The following is a 13617-nucleotide window of genomic DNA, read 5'->3' on the forward strand; positions in this document are numbered from 1 at the left end:
CACAGTTGATTTGCTGAGGAAATCTTCAGGACCACCTGTGGAGAAGTGCAAGCTCTTGGTCCCTGCTGTGAGGAGAATTGAGTGGTTGTGGTTTAGACTTGTGGTGGGCTCAGCCTTTGCTGCTGGCTCTGAGCAGTTGTTGTTTTGTTGGACATCCACAACATACCTTCTTGGTTTCTAGTAGGAGCTGCCAGTGATCTTTGTGCTTGAACTGGATAGGTGATTGTGTTGTCTGCAAACAAGAATTGGGGCTGGTCGCTGCTGTTACAGGGCCATGGAACTGAAGCTTCATGGAAGCTAATTGTGTTTAATGTTGATGAGAACAAAGACTGAAAAGTGTTTATTCTAAAACTACTAATAGTATTAAAGCATCACTGTTGGTAAGTAATTGACTTGTGACTCTAGCAAAAATACACTTGGTATTGTTTATTGCTTTGGAAGAATAGGAATTGAACTGCAGTGAAGAGGAGATAGGAAGCAGTAGAGAAAAGGACCTTGAGGAGCACGCTCTGAATGGTGTGATCATGACAGGGACTCAAGGGACAGTAGATCAGAATCAAGTCAAGATTCGGCCCGTGTTTGATTGCCAGTGAGAAGAGTCCGAAAGGGAGACTCTAAAGAGGGCACAAGGTGAGACAGACCGGAACCTGCGATCTGGTCACTACCCTTCTCTGTGCCCAGAAGACCTCCTCAGCCATAGTTCTGTCAGGAACTGTGAGATTGCTGTTAATGATACACGGGAGGCAGATTTTAAGGCACTGAGTTTGACTTAAAGACTTAGTAACCATAGCCAAGACAACTGGCACTTGCTCTCTTACTGCCCTCGGAATTCTCCAGAGCACCGGGGACAGAGACTAGCAGTCACCTTTAACCTTCTTTTACAGACCTTCCCTTTCAGCTTCATCGTTACGTTTCCTTCATTAATGACATGAAGCCAACACTTACGAACCAGTGTGTGCTGGATTGAAATACATGACAAGCCTGGAATGTAGCACTGAGGAGAGCTTACTCCCAGGCTCCACGTTTCTAGAACATTGTGGGAAGAGAGGGGATATATAAACATATATATCATATATGTTTATCCCAGCATTATATATGGTACCAGTCATGTTACAAAGAGTGGAGCAGAGCTGTAGAGAGATGTGGGTGGGTTTGTACTTGCCTGTTTACACCTCCAGACGGACACACATTTGCATATTTAATGTGGTTTATCAACTGAAAGTCCACAGCGGGGAGGAGGGCAGAACCTCCCAGTGTTCTTTTTCCAAGGTGCGGGATGACAGCAGGTTCTCATTTATGCTAAGCCTGTGCTCCAACCACCGAGCACACAGCCAGCGTGGAGCTCTCCTTTTAGTCCTGAGGTGTTTGTCCACTCATTTGGCTCAGGGTAGGCAGCTCCGTGCCTTAAGTTTCCCATCTGTTGTGTTCTACACAACTCAGGCCTATATTGTAGCGCATCACATTCATGGTGAACAATTACACAAGTTTATTCTAATGGGTGCTGTTTGATTTTTTGAGTAGACTGGCTGCATCGATTAACAGATTTTATTTAGTCATCTGTTCAGCCAGTGAAACACTCAACTAACTGTGAATTAAGAGCATAATCCAAGTTGAAATGTGAATTCATTAGTTTTCAATTTGTTTTTAATTTCATTTTGCTGTTTACTGCCCAGAGATGATAAATTGTATTTAAAATGAAGCGTGCACTGAAAGAGGAAGCTGTAGAAACGCACGGTCTGTGTTTCTTAATTTTGCTTCTTACGTGATCTGCACGTTTTAAAGTGGTGTGTGAGGCCCTGAGAATCATGGATGAATTTGAAAGCGTCTCTGGTTCTTTGTGGGGATGGAGATTGAAGCTAGAGCATAAGCATGCTGGGCAAACACTCTACCACTGAGCTCTGTGGCCCACTGTCTTTTCATTTTGATCGACTGATCTGATTGACTGATTCATTCAGGATAGGGTCTCCCCGTTAGCCTGACAGGCCTGGGATTCTCTGTAGACCAGCCAGCCTCTGCATGTTGAGTGTTGAGGTCAGAGATAGGCACTGAAACATTTAGATTCTCAGATGCCTTTAAAAATAAAGCAGACAGACAAAAAACTCATCTTGAGAAATGGTCTTTGGAAGTTGCTCAGGCTATAGTCCCGGGTGGGTCTTGAACGTAAAACTTTTCTTCCCGAAGCCTCTGGAATAGCTGAGATTTATAGGCCTGTGCCACCAGGCCCAGCTTCTAGCCAAGTGAATTAAACTAGATTAGTTAGTCCAGCTTTTTATTAGAAACTGAAACAGTGTCAACTTGCTCATACCGGCCTCCCTCCCTCCCCAGCCTCTTTTAAGGGAGGCAATCTGAGTAGGTTGGAAATTTTGATTAAGGAGTCAGGTGTTCAAACCTAGAGGAAGCCTGTAGCCAGGAATTCAGAGGGTGCTCCTGAGTGCCCTGTTACTGGTATCTGTTCTTCTGTGTTCCTGTCTTCCCTCCTCCTTCTCTTTTCCTAGACCCTGTGACCACCCTCCCCCTGATAGCTTCAGCCGTCAAGTTGACACAAACCTGGGAAAAAGGAGCCACAGTTTGGAGAATTGTCCAGATCGGATTGACCAGTGGCCTTATCTGTCAGGCTAATCAATGCAGGAGGGTGTAGCCTGTTGTGGGCAGTGCCATCCCTAGCCAGGCAGGCTGGGCCTTATGAGAGGCAGCTGGGCAAGCCCAAGGAAGCCAGCCAGTAAAAAATGTTCCTCCACGGTGGGGCTGCTTTCAGCTCCTGCCCTGGCTTCCCTCTGTGAGGGATTGCCACCTAAAAGTGTAAGCCAAATAAGCCCTTTCTTCCCCTTCCTGGCTTTCTCTTCCTGATGCCCTGCATTGGTTTCAGCTGCTCTTCTGTCTTGCCTTTGTGTCTAAATAAAAGTGGAGTCTGGGTCTCCTCATTTGGCTCCTTTTGTACTGGAGAAATTTTACAGCGCGCTTAGCATGTCTGAGGCCCTGGGTTCAAGGCCTAGCACCAAAGGGTGGAGTGGGGATTGTTTTGACATTTGATGTGTATGTTTCATAAGCATATTTGGCGGTGGTGGTGCATGCCTGTAATCTCAACACTTGGGAGGCAGAGGCAGGCAGATAGATAATCTCTGAGTTTGGTGTCAGGAGAGCCAGGGCTTCACAAAGAAACCTTGTTACAACACCTCTCCACCTCTCCACAAAAAAAAAAAAAAAAACACCACCAAAAAACCAAGAAGTACATTTGTCAGTGCGTGGTTTAACCACTGCTCTGAAATGAATGTTTCGGAAACGTTCATCTCTCCAAAGGTGTATCTTGATATACGGCCAGCTGCAAATGACTGTTTGGCTTTTGAAACTCTAATCCTGCCTCAGTTCTCATGAATTTCTTCTCTCTGATGCCTGCCTAGGATTGGCCTGGAGCCCACAGAGGAGTTCAGACTGGCGGTAAAGGAGTAAAAAGTGTCTGTGCTCTGGGGAGAGAGGAGTGGCTCTCCATGGGGCGCTGTAAGTTTGTGGTCCCCAGAAGGGCCCCACTGACAGGGAGGTCTGCAGGCTTCAGGGAGAAGAGGTGACTGGGTCCCGGCCACTGGAAATGGCTCCGCCTGTCTGCCAGCAAAGCTCTATGTGGCCACCTATGGACAGCTCTGTGTAGACTAGCTACCCCTCAGTAAAACAGTGGTACCCATTTCTTTAGAAAGACATCTACAAAAAATGTACATCATTAGGTAGAGCATAAATAGCCCCAATAATACAAATGTGATAGACACGAAGGTGGCTTTTATTGCCATTAGTTTTGTTATGGAGTGTACATGTTAGAAAACATTGGAGGAGTGAATGGGCTTGGTATACTGTTAGCCACAGATTGGTGTGCAGAAACAGGGCCAGTCCCGGGACCCAGCTGGGCCCTGTGCACTCTAAGCATCTCATACTGCATGATGGAACCATTACTTCCCAGGGATTTTGAAGTTTTTGTTATATTAACTGTGACTTGTTCTGAAATTCTGCCTTAATATCTCCCTGAAGTGTTGTCCTGGAATAACCTGCTGATAATTGAAGAAAGAACAACCAGCACACTCTTTTTTAATGTAGATTTTATTATAAAAAGGGCTGTAGCCCCAGAGATGGAGTCTTCCATAAAATGAAGCTGAAAACTTAGAGGAGTAAGATGGCGGCCATTTTATTCTCTTAAGCGACGAACAGTTGACTCTCAGAGTTGGCAGCTTTGGATGTTGCTTTCAGATGGAAGCATTCTGGGACACTTCCCTTGCCAGCTGGGTGAACTCGGCATACACCTGCCTTGGCCTTCCATAGGTGGGCTGCTCTGTAACACTGCAGTCACCTGGAACCCCACTTCCGTATCCCATAGGAAACCTGGCCCTGCTTCCGACACATTCCTACTCCTAGGAACGCATCTGCCCCGAAAGTAGAGAAAGCCGGCTGTCCTCTCCACACAGAGCTACCGTTATGGTAGAACAGCCCGAGTTTAGGCTGTAATGAAACGACAACTGTAATCCATAGGATGGAGCAGAATTGGGTATATAGGTGGGAAAGGACTTTGCAGTTTTAGCGGGGCATCATGGTTGCTGTCCCTTTGAGAGAGTTGTCTAAAGGAGAAAGGGCGAGGAAGCGGCCTGTGACATTAGAAGGAAGGATATTTTTTAGGGAGTTGGAGCAGCAGTGCAAAGTAGCTGCGTGGTCAAGCCAGATGTGACAGTCTGTTGGCCAAGTTGCCGTGACTGTAACAAAGTCCCACGCGTTCATCTCTTGAAAACAGGCTCTTGCTATGCTACCCGGGTTGGCCTAGAACGCTCAATTTTCCTGCCTCTCCTCCTGAGTGGGTAGGTTTTAGCTGTGTACACCATGTCCAGGGAGAGAAGAGGTTTGTGTTTACGGTGGTTTTGGTGGGATGAGTCCATGCTTGGGTGATCCTGTTCTTTGGGTCTTCCTGATGTTTTGAAACATTGTGACAGTGTGTGACAGAGGCAGCCCATTGGGCAAAGGGCAAGAAGCACGAGGAGGAAGGCCCAGGGACCAGCTTGACCTTCAAGGGCAGCCTCCAGTGAAGACCTAAGTGAGGCCCCATCTCTCCAGGTTTATGCTTTGTCCACAGTGCCCATCTAGGGACCAAGCCTTTTAGGTATGGACCTTTGTGGTGACAGTATAGATCTAAACTGTAGCAGCGGTGGGGAAGAGAGGGGAGGGAGAAGGTCGAAAGTTGGATAAGTAGTTTCCTGTGAGGCCTTGGGAGGTCACTGTAAGGAGTTTGGCTTTTATTCCTTCTGGGACAGTGGGGAAGGCTGTGTGACTGGAGTGTTCTGAGTGAGAAGTGGGAACTGACCTGGTTAAGGGATAAGACTGATTAGGGATGTCAAGAAGAGAAGCGGGAAAAAAAGGCAAAGACGGAAGCAGAGGTAGGGGCCAGTGTGCATATCCAGGCGGGACACAGTGGCTGCCTGCCTAGTGCTGACGGTGGAGCTGTGGGAAGTAGCTGCATTCTAGGCATATTCTGAAGGTCAAGCCACAGGATGCCTGCGGCTGGTTGGTGTAGACTACTATTTAACTGATTTTAGTTAAATAAGAGCAAGGAGAATGTCTATTTATTTCGACAAGTTCAGATTTCAGCATGCCAAAGTTAAGCAAGGTTGGCCCATAACAATACTGGTTTCCCCTTTGTCCTTCCATTTGGCTGGAAAAGATAAACAGAGGAAGTTAGCTGAGCTTGAATTTAACGTTGGGTTTTACAGAATTTTTTTTTCTTCTGTTCAAGGTTTTTCTGAAAGGGTTTAAAAACAAACAAGTGTGTGCTCTTGCATAATGTTAATAGAATTTTTTTTTTCTGTTCAAGGCTTTTCTAAAAGGGTTTTAAAAACAAACAAGTGTGTGCTCTCACTTACATAATGTTAATAGAAGGCCTGAAACTTAGCCAAGTCCTGTCGATGACTTCCATCCTAAGCCTGCTGCTGACTAAACCTCCCACTCAGCCAGCCAAGGCACGCCTCCCCGGATAGTGAGCTGTCAGGATATTAAAGCGAACACGCGTGGTGGGGAAGTGGGAACTCTGAGCCCTCATTACGGAGAGAGTGGAGTGTGTGATTCCAAACCTAGCACAGGCTGCCGGCCTGCTCCTTGGTGGACACTGCCCCAAGCCAGCCTGGTTGTCACAGGTCATTTAGTCTGCCTCCTTGTAGAACGTGCGGCAGAAACTCAGAGGGCCAAGGGAGTGACAAAATTATGGGATAGTGTGGAAACAATTGTTTTAGAAGTGGTTTTTCTTCAGAAATTCATCAGAACTGGGTAGATTTGCTGTCTGACTTTTTTGTTTACCCAGAATGAAATTTGAAGAATTTAATCCGAAGCAAGAGAATGCAGGTCTGTTGACTATTTTTAGAGGTGGCCTCGACTCTGATAAATCTTACTTTGAGTCTTACTAGAACGTTTATTTTTATCATCATCATCATCATCATCATCATTATTATTATTACTTATTGTTTTGTTTTTCGATATGGTTTCTCTGTGTAGCCTTGGCTGTCCTGGACTTTGTAGACCAGGCTGGCCTCTGCCTCCCCGAGTGCTGGAATCACAGGTGTGTGCCGCTGTGCCGGGCATTTTTTTTTTTTAAGACCTGTTTTTATTTTCATGTGTATGAGTGTTTGGCCTGACTGTTGTCTGTGCACTGTATGAATGCCTGGTGCCTGCAGAGAGCAGAAGGGGGAACTGGAGTTAAAGACAATTGTTAGCAGCCATGCTGGCATGGGATACTAAACCCAGGTCTTCTGCAGGAGCACTGAAGTACCCTTAACTACTCCATCTCCCCAGCCCAGTAGTAATATTTTTAAAACAACAGACTCCATTGTTACTGTTGTTAGTGGACTCTTTTTATCTCTTTTTGTGACATGTTTTTTAAGTCCTCAGGCTGATTCCAGCCTTAACAATGTGTGGTTTGTTATCATTAGACCCCAAACATGTAAACTGTGTGTGTTAGGAAGGAAAGTTCTAGAAATAAATCCATGTGTGTAACCTGTAACAAGAAATAGAAGAACTCCCTCATGAAGTTTGCTGAAGTCTGCTGGGGGGCCGTGCGGCTCTCTGGAGGAAGGCGAGGCCTCAGGGGTAGGGGGAGACCCACTCATGTGCCTTCCCTGCCTGTTCCTCACGGTGTTTTCCTTGTGGCTTGAACTTCAGGCTGTTTCTCAGCGTTTCTGCAATAATTCCTTCTTATTCAGAAAGTCTCAGAAGGCAGCAGGGTAGCTTTATGCAAACTGTTCCTGGAAATGCGGTTGCTCTGGAGCCAGCTCCTCACGTCTGACTGGGCGGGGATGAGTAACAGTCTCAAGTTAACACATACTTTTGGCATCTCCTCGGTACTCCAAATGCAGAGGGAATGTGTCAGGAAGAAAGGGCCCTTGGGTCAGAACTGTGGGTCAGGTATGTGGGCTGTTCTTTGTGACACATGCGCTTACCATTTTTCTGGAAGCAGAAAAAAAATTATTATTTTTTTAATCAGGAAAGACTGATGTACTCCAGTGCCAACCCAAGAACATTTACAGGCATCCAAGACTTTAAATGGATGCTGTGAACTTGTTAAAAAAAATTGTGACTCACCCAAATGCATTATGTTTATACATGCGCTGGTTATTTTCTTCAGAACAACAAAAGCTGCTCACTGGAGTGAAGAGTCTGAGTTGTATTTGTCGGTTGGTAATTGGTAATTGGTAGTATTTTCATATAATTGAACATCGAAGCTTTGTTCTCGTGCAGAAATTACCCTGTATAATGTGTGTCTGTGATGAGTATGGAGGGTTCTCTGTTGGGGGAGGCAGGGCCTGGAGAAGGCGTACTATAGTGCAGGCTAACTCAGGGATGCTGATGGGCAGGGGACCAAATAGTACCAGTGGGACATTATTTGAAGTGACTTATTGCTCCTTTAAGAAACATATATTCATTAATTATGGAGAACCAGTAGACAAAAGATAATATATAAATTCTAGATTATATATATATATATCCATATATATATGGATAATTATATAATACAAGTTCTAAAATATCTAATTACATCTGGATACTGAAAACTGTAAACCAGATAGAAAACTTGGCCTATGCATATATCCGAACACATATAATGAACACATTTGTTAACATTTAAAGTTCCCTTTCAGAATGATTTCTTCTTTTACCTATACATATTTCTCCTCTCTGAAATCTTCTTACATAAAGTCATTTGTAATATTCGTTTTATGGCCAGTATACTCTGTTTCTTTCCATGCATTTATTTGACTGATGATGTTAATGAGTTTTACATAACTTTTTGAAAATACTGCAAGCTTTTCTGTGATAAACATCTTCGTGTGTTCTTTTTCCCCTCTACTTAAATGTAGTGTTGCTGTACACAGATTTAGCTTATTTAGTTAGTTATTCCAGGCAGCCTTCTCAACTTTGAATGTTCCTGTCGATAGTATTTAAGAGTTCTACTTAACCTCTCAGGGTAGAGAGCATAAAGAGGAGCCAGGGACTTCTTAGTGGGCAGTGTGCTTGATTACCATGCTCTGGGTTTGATTCCCCCAGCACCACATGAACTAGGTGTCATGGTGCAGACCTGAAATCCTAGAACTGGGGATGTGGAGGCAGGAGGAGCAAATGTTTAAAGTTAAAAAAAAAAAAAAAAGCCAACTTCATCATTTTAATTTTCCTGTTTGTAAAATAGAAATGTTATGTTATTACTTACATTGTACATGCTCTTTGCAAATGTGTGTACTTTGTTATATATGAACTAAACGAGACCTCTAGGCCCATGCAGTCTTCAGTTCTCCAACGTGTATGGCTTTGGGCATACTGTTTGTTCTTTAAAGTCAGAGAAATCATGTCCATTGTTGGCTGTAGCTTGCTTGTGTTTATACATAGCTGGAAAGCGAACCTGTTCCCTTTGTTAGAGTGTGGATACCTTGTAATGACCACCGTGTGAGGCTATGTTGTGCTTGTTCATGAACTTTAGGTGGCTTGATTCAGCAATTCTCTTCAGAAATCTTTCCTATGACATTTTTGAACAAGCACATAAAGATACATGCACAGACACGCTCATTACTTTCAATAATAAAAAAAATTAAAAGTACGTTAACATTTATGGAGAAACTGGCAAAAAGCCATTGTATGAAATACGTTCAAAATGCAGAAATATAGTGGCTCTGTCATGAAGAGATGCCCACAACAGCTTGTGCAGGTAAGCAGTCAGTCTGAAGAACAGGTGGAGCACAATTGTACCCACACCTCAGTTCTCCATGTACACTGTGTGGACACACAGGAAAGAACACACTGTAGAGCAGCTGAGGTTGTGTGGTAAGGTGTTAAAAGCTGTTCTGTGGAGGCCTGGCCTGGCTGAGTAAGGTGAAGAATGAGAAGCTTTTACTGACTTATATGTATTTTCATTGAAACCTTAAAAAGTGTATGTTTTTGTGGTAAAGAAGCAATGACAAGTCAGACACAGAAGATAAAAATACATTCCAATGTAGAAACTTTGGAAAGAGAAATATTACAGTGCGGCAAGAGGCTGGTGGCATTCCTTGTGCTTAATTCCCTCTGCTCAGGCCTTCCTAAAAATGCAATTGAATGTAAAGATTTACTGTAGATACAAATATTGTATCACCCTGTGGTAACACAGTGCAAAGAGGAAGAGAGAAATTAAGAGGATGGAAGCAGGATTGCCAAGAGAGGCTCGGCTCAGATGGGCACCACAGACCCAGGCTAGCTCTGGAGGAACCGTGGTACTGCTTTCAAAGAATCCCTTCTCAGCCTACAGAGCTGCTTCATACCCTCTGGCCATACCCTGCCAGGCAGGGCAGGTCCTTTGTCAGACCATCCTGTTGTCCTCCTCCAGTTCATTAGTGACATTTAAAGATGGGACACCCTGGACCCAATACTCCAGGTAGGTTATCCCTCATCTGAAAGGAAGGTGTAGGGCTAGAAGAGTTTTAGATTTGGACTTTCAGGAGTTTGGAATATTTGCATATACATATCACAGACAGGTCTCAAGGCCAAACTTAGAGCTCATTTCATATGACCATTGCATATACATAGCCAGGGGCATTTTACATAGTATCTATAGTACTTGTTCTCAAAACACACTTGTTGGTGCACGATTTCTGCCCGTAGTATCATGTCAGTGCTGAAAAACTTTGAGAACTGGAACATTTGGGGATGCTCAGTTTCTTTATCCTCTGCTCCCATCTCATCCACTTGCAACAGCCACGATAGCCGTTTCTTGTACAGGAAAAGCTGGTCCTTAAAAATCTACCTGACAGGGGTTCCAAAATCTCTGTTTTGTATTATTTTTCCCTAGAATCACTCATCTTCCATCTTGCTATTTCCCCACATTCCCTGTCTTACAGGATTGCAGTTTGGTAGCTTTACCTGTGGCTGAGGAGGCAGGGTAGCTCTCTTCCTCAGAAGTATGATTAAAACTGTGTTTGCAGGTCACTGAATCTCTTTGCCAAGGAAATTCTCTCAGGGTTTCTGTTGCCAGTGGTGCCCGAGTCTGTGTAGGGAACCAGATCATTGCCCGTGTTGCCAGTCATAGCATGCGGCACCTCCCTCCAGTTTCCTATTTTTCATATGCTTCAGCATTTTCCTGGATGAGTGTTTAAGGTGACTCAGTGGTGAACCCAGAGGCTTGGAGATACTCAGACTCCAGCAAGATAAACAGGCACATATTTTTGAGGGTTTCAAAAATCAGCTGTTTCCTGTAATTAGGACCCTTTCTGGAAGAAGCTGTTCTTTTTACCCAGTCCTAGCCACTTCGGGATACCTAAGAGAATCTAGCCCACCTTTCTTTGATGCGCACGTACCCCCCCCCCCCACACACACAGAGAGAGAGAGAGAGAGAGAGAGAGAGAGAGAGAGAGAGAGAGAGAGAGAGAATTGATGCTTTTGTTGGTTTGGTTGCACTCACATTTTTTGTTACTGTTGTTTCTAACTATCATTGGTGAAATTATTTGCCTATTTAGAGCCCGTAGCATTCAGTAATTTCTCAGATGGTGTCATTTCCATTGAGAGAACACTGGTTTGTATTTATCGGTTGTCTAATTAATTGACATCAGGTTCAAAGGATCTCCAGGAACACCTAGGCTATGAAAACATAGGGGTGAAAAGGTGCTTTGGAGCAGATGAACAAAAAGTTCCTTTCTGGGTGAATGAATCGGGAAGAATGGTCTTTTGTACAGTTGAGGAAGCTTGAAGACCTGGTTTGAATGGGGACTAGATTTTAGCCCTGTTTCACCAGTGCAGGATACAATCATGCCACCGCTTGTGGCAGTGTTCAAAAGCACGCTTAGGATAGCCCTGTCCTGAGTTTATAGCTCCATCCTTTACTCACAGTCTCCACATTTCTGGTCTAAGGGTTCTTGGGCACATGCCCCCTACACCACAAAGACGTTGCTGCTTTGGATGCCCTCCTCTGTGGCCCCTTTCAATCGGTGTGCTCACAGCATGGGTCCCCTTGTAAGAGTACACGTCAGTGGACTTTAATAAATCCCGCTTTGCGCCACTGCCTTGGTCTGTTTGTAGAGCATTCCCACCACCTTCAGTCAGCAAGTGTGTCCATTCCGAGCCCCAGACTGCTATCCGTTGTCATCCTGTCACTGTAGGCTTCTCTCTCTAGACATCCCATGAATGGGATCCATTTATTTTTCCTTCCTTCTTATCAGAAGGACCAATTAGCGTCCATTTGCAGTAGCTGAGAGCGACAGTGTCTCTTCCAATTAGTGATGTAACATTTCTTACTCACTTTTGTAGTTATTTTTGGTCTTTTGATCATTTCTAATAATTTTTAAACAAAGACTCAGTTGTCTCTGAAATTCATTCCATTGCTGAAATTTCTGCTTATTATCGAGTGTTGAGTTTTTTGTTCCGGAAGTGTTTCTAGATTCATAGCTTGCATTGTAGAGTATCATTACCCTCTTTTACCATGTATCCTTCACAAAGAGCATAACATCATTTCTGCAGGAAATTTATTCTACTTGTATTTATTTGCCTCAGATTTTTCTTTATACTTGCGAGGCTAAAAACTGCAGTTTTTCAGTCTTCAGCTTTAGAATTTCGATGGGAGCTGTTTAAACGGTCCACTTGTCCCAGAGAGAGGCATAGCTTATCAATTATTTTTTCATCTTAATACTGTTGGCTGTGAACCTCATTAATCCATGTGGTACGTTTGGGAGATGCTCCCGGTAATCATCCACATCACGCCTCTGCCCCACTTTCATTGCCTGGAGTCTAAAGTCTCCTGTTGCAAGCTGGGAACAGGCCACTGCGAAGCAAAATGACACCTTCCTGTCACCCTTCAGGCTGAAAGCAAAAAGATTTCTGTAGAGTGATTAGTGACAGATATGTAGAATCTTTGTGATTTGTTTACTTACTCAGCTGTAGCTTTGCAGAGCCTTTATTCCTGTTGGAAGCTCATGCTCTGGCTCCCCTGCTGTAGGAGAGCATCATCTAAACAACGCTTTAAAGCATCCTTCAGCTTTCCAGGACCCTGGCTTTACTTCACTAAATCATGCTACAACCAAGTCAAGTAGACCCAGAATGTCTGGCTGCCTTCTATGGAGTGGGGCATGGTCAACCCTGTAACCCTGGCGGTCTTCACTTGCCATCACTGGGAAGGCTAAGAGCAAACAGAGCCCTTGGGCTCCGTCCAGGTGATCACCTGAGTTCTGGAAATTACCTTGTCTGGGAAAGTCCTGTGATTGTCATGTACATATGTTTAGCTGAGTTTTCATACTCTTGCTATTATCAAACATATTTTCATTTTACTGTGAAAATGTGTTATGCTCATGGCTTTCAACTTCGTAAATAAAAATGTCTGACTAAGGTCTTTTAATTTTTATGTAAACTTGGTGGAATCAAGCAAGCATAGCTTGTATTTCACATAAAAGCTAGGTAAACCCTCACTGAATAGGCAGAGAACGGCTTGTTTTATTATGTGTTTGTGAAATGTCTTCCTGGTGCGTTTATTTTAAAATACACTTCATTGAGTGGCAAGATTTCAGATTACTGGGTAGTTTGACCCTTCTTGCTATACTCAAGAATTGAGTTAATTTGCTGCTGAGTTGATTCGTAAATGGTAATTACCTTATAAAAACTTTACTGTAAGCTAAGTCTGGTGGTGCATGCCTTTAATCCTAGTACTCTGGGAGGCAAAGGCATAGTTAGGTGGATTGCTGTGAGTTGAAGGCCAGCCTGGACTACAGAGCGAGTCCAGGACAGCCAAGGCTACAGAGAGAAACCCTGTCTTGGAAAACCAAACCAAACCAACCAAACCAAACCAAACCAAACCAAACCAAACCAAACCAAACCAAACCAAACCAAACCAAACAAGAAAAACCATTACTTTTGTTTACTTTTTCCCAGTGGCTCCAAAATTGGAAATAATGAGATTTAATTCATGGAGCTTTGATTTCATATTTGTCTTATACCTTATTCATTAAAACTAAAGCCAGTATAGTCAAAATAGGTTGCCTTTATAGATTAGCTGTCTTCTATTAAGCATGATAATATAAAATATTAAAATATAAAAGCATAGAGAGGTAGTGCTTGCAAGTCTTGAAAAAAAAAAGCATTTCTTGAGTTTGTTATATTTCT

At 43.7% G+C, this 13617-nt stretch overlaps 1 protein-coding gene across 1 annotated transcript in view; it reads left to right on the plus strand.

The window, feature by feature from the left end:
- The window catches only part of Znf704 (zinc finger protein 704), a 183253-nt gene that overhangs the window by 34593 nt on the left and 135043 nt on the right, over positions 1 to 13617 (plus strand). The window lies entirely within an intron of this gene.

Source organism: Meriones unguiculatus, chromosome 6, assembly GCF_030254825.1.
Source record: "Meriones unguiculatus strain TT.TT164.6M chromosome 6, Bangor_MerUng_6.1, whole genome shotgun sequence".
Classification (NCBI taxonomy): Eukaryota; Metazoa; Chordata; class Mammalia; order Rodentia; family Muridae; genus Meriones; species Meriones unguiculatus.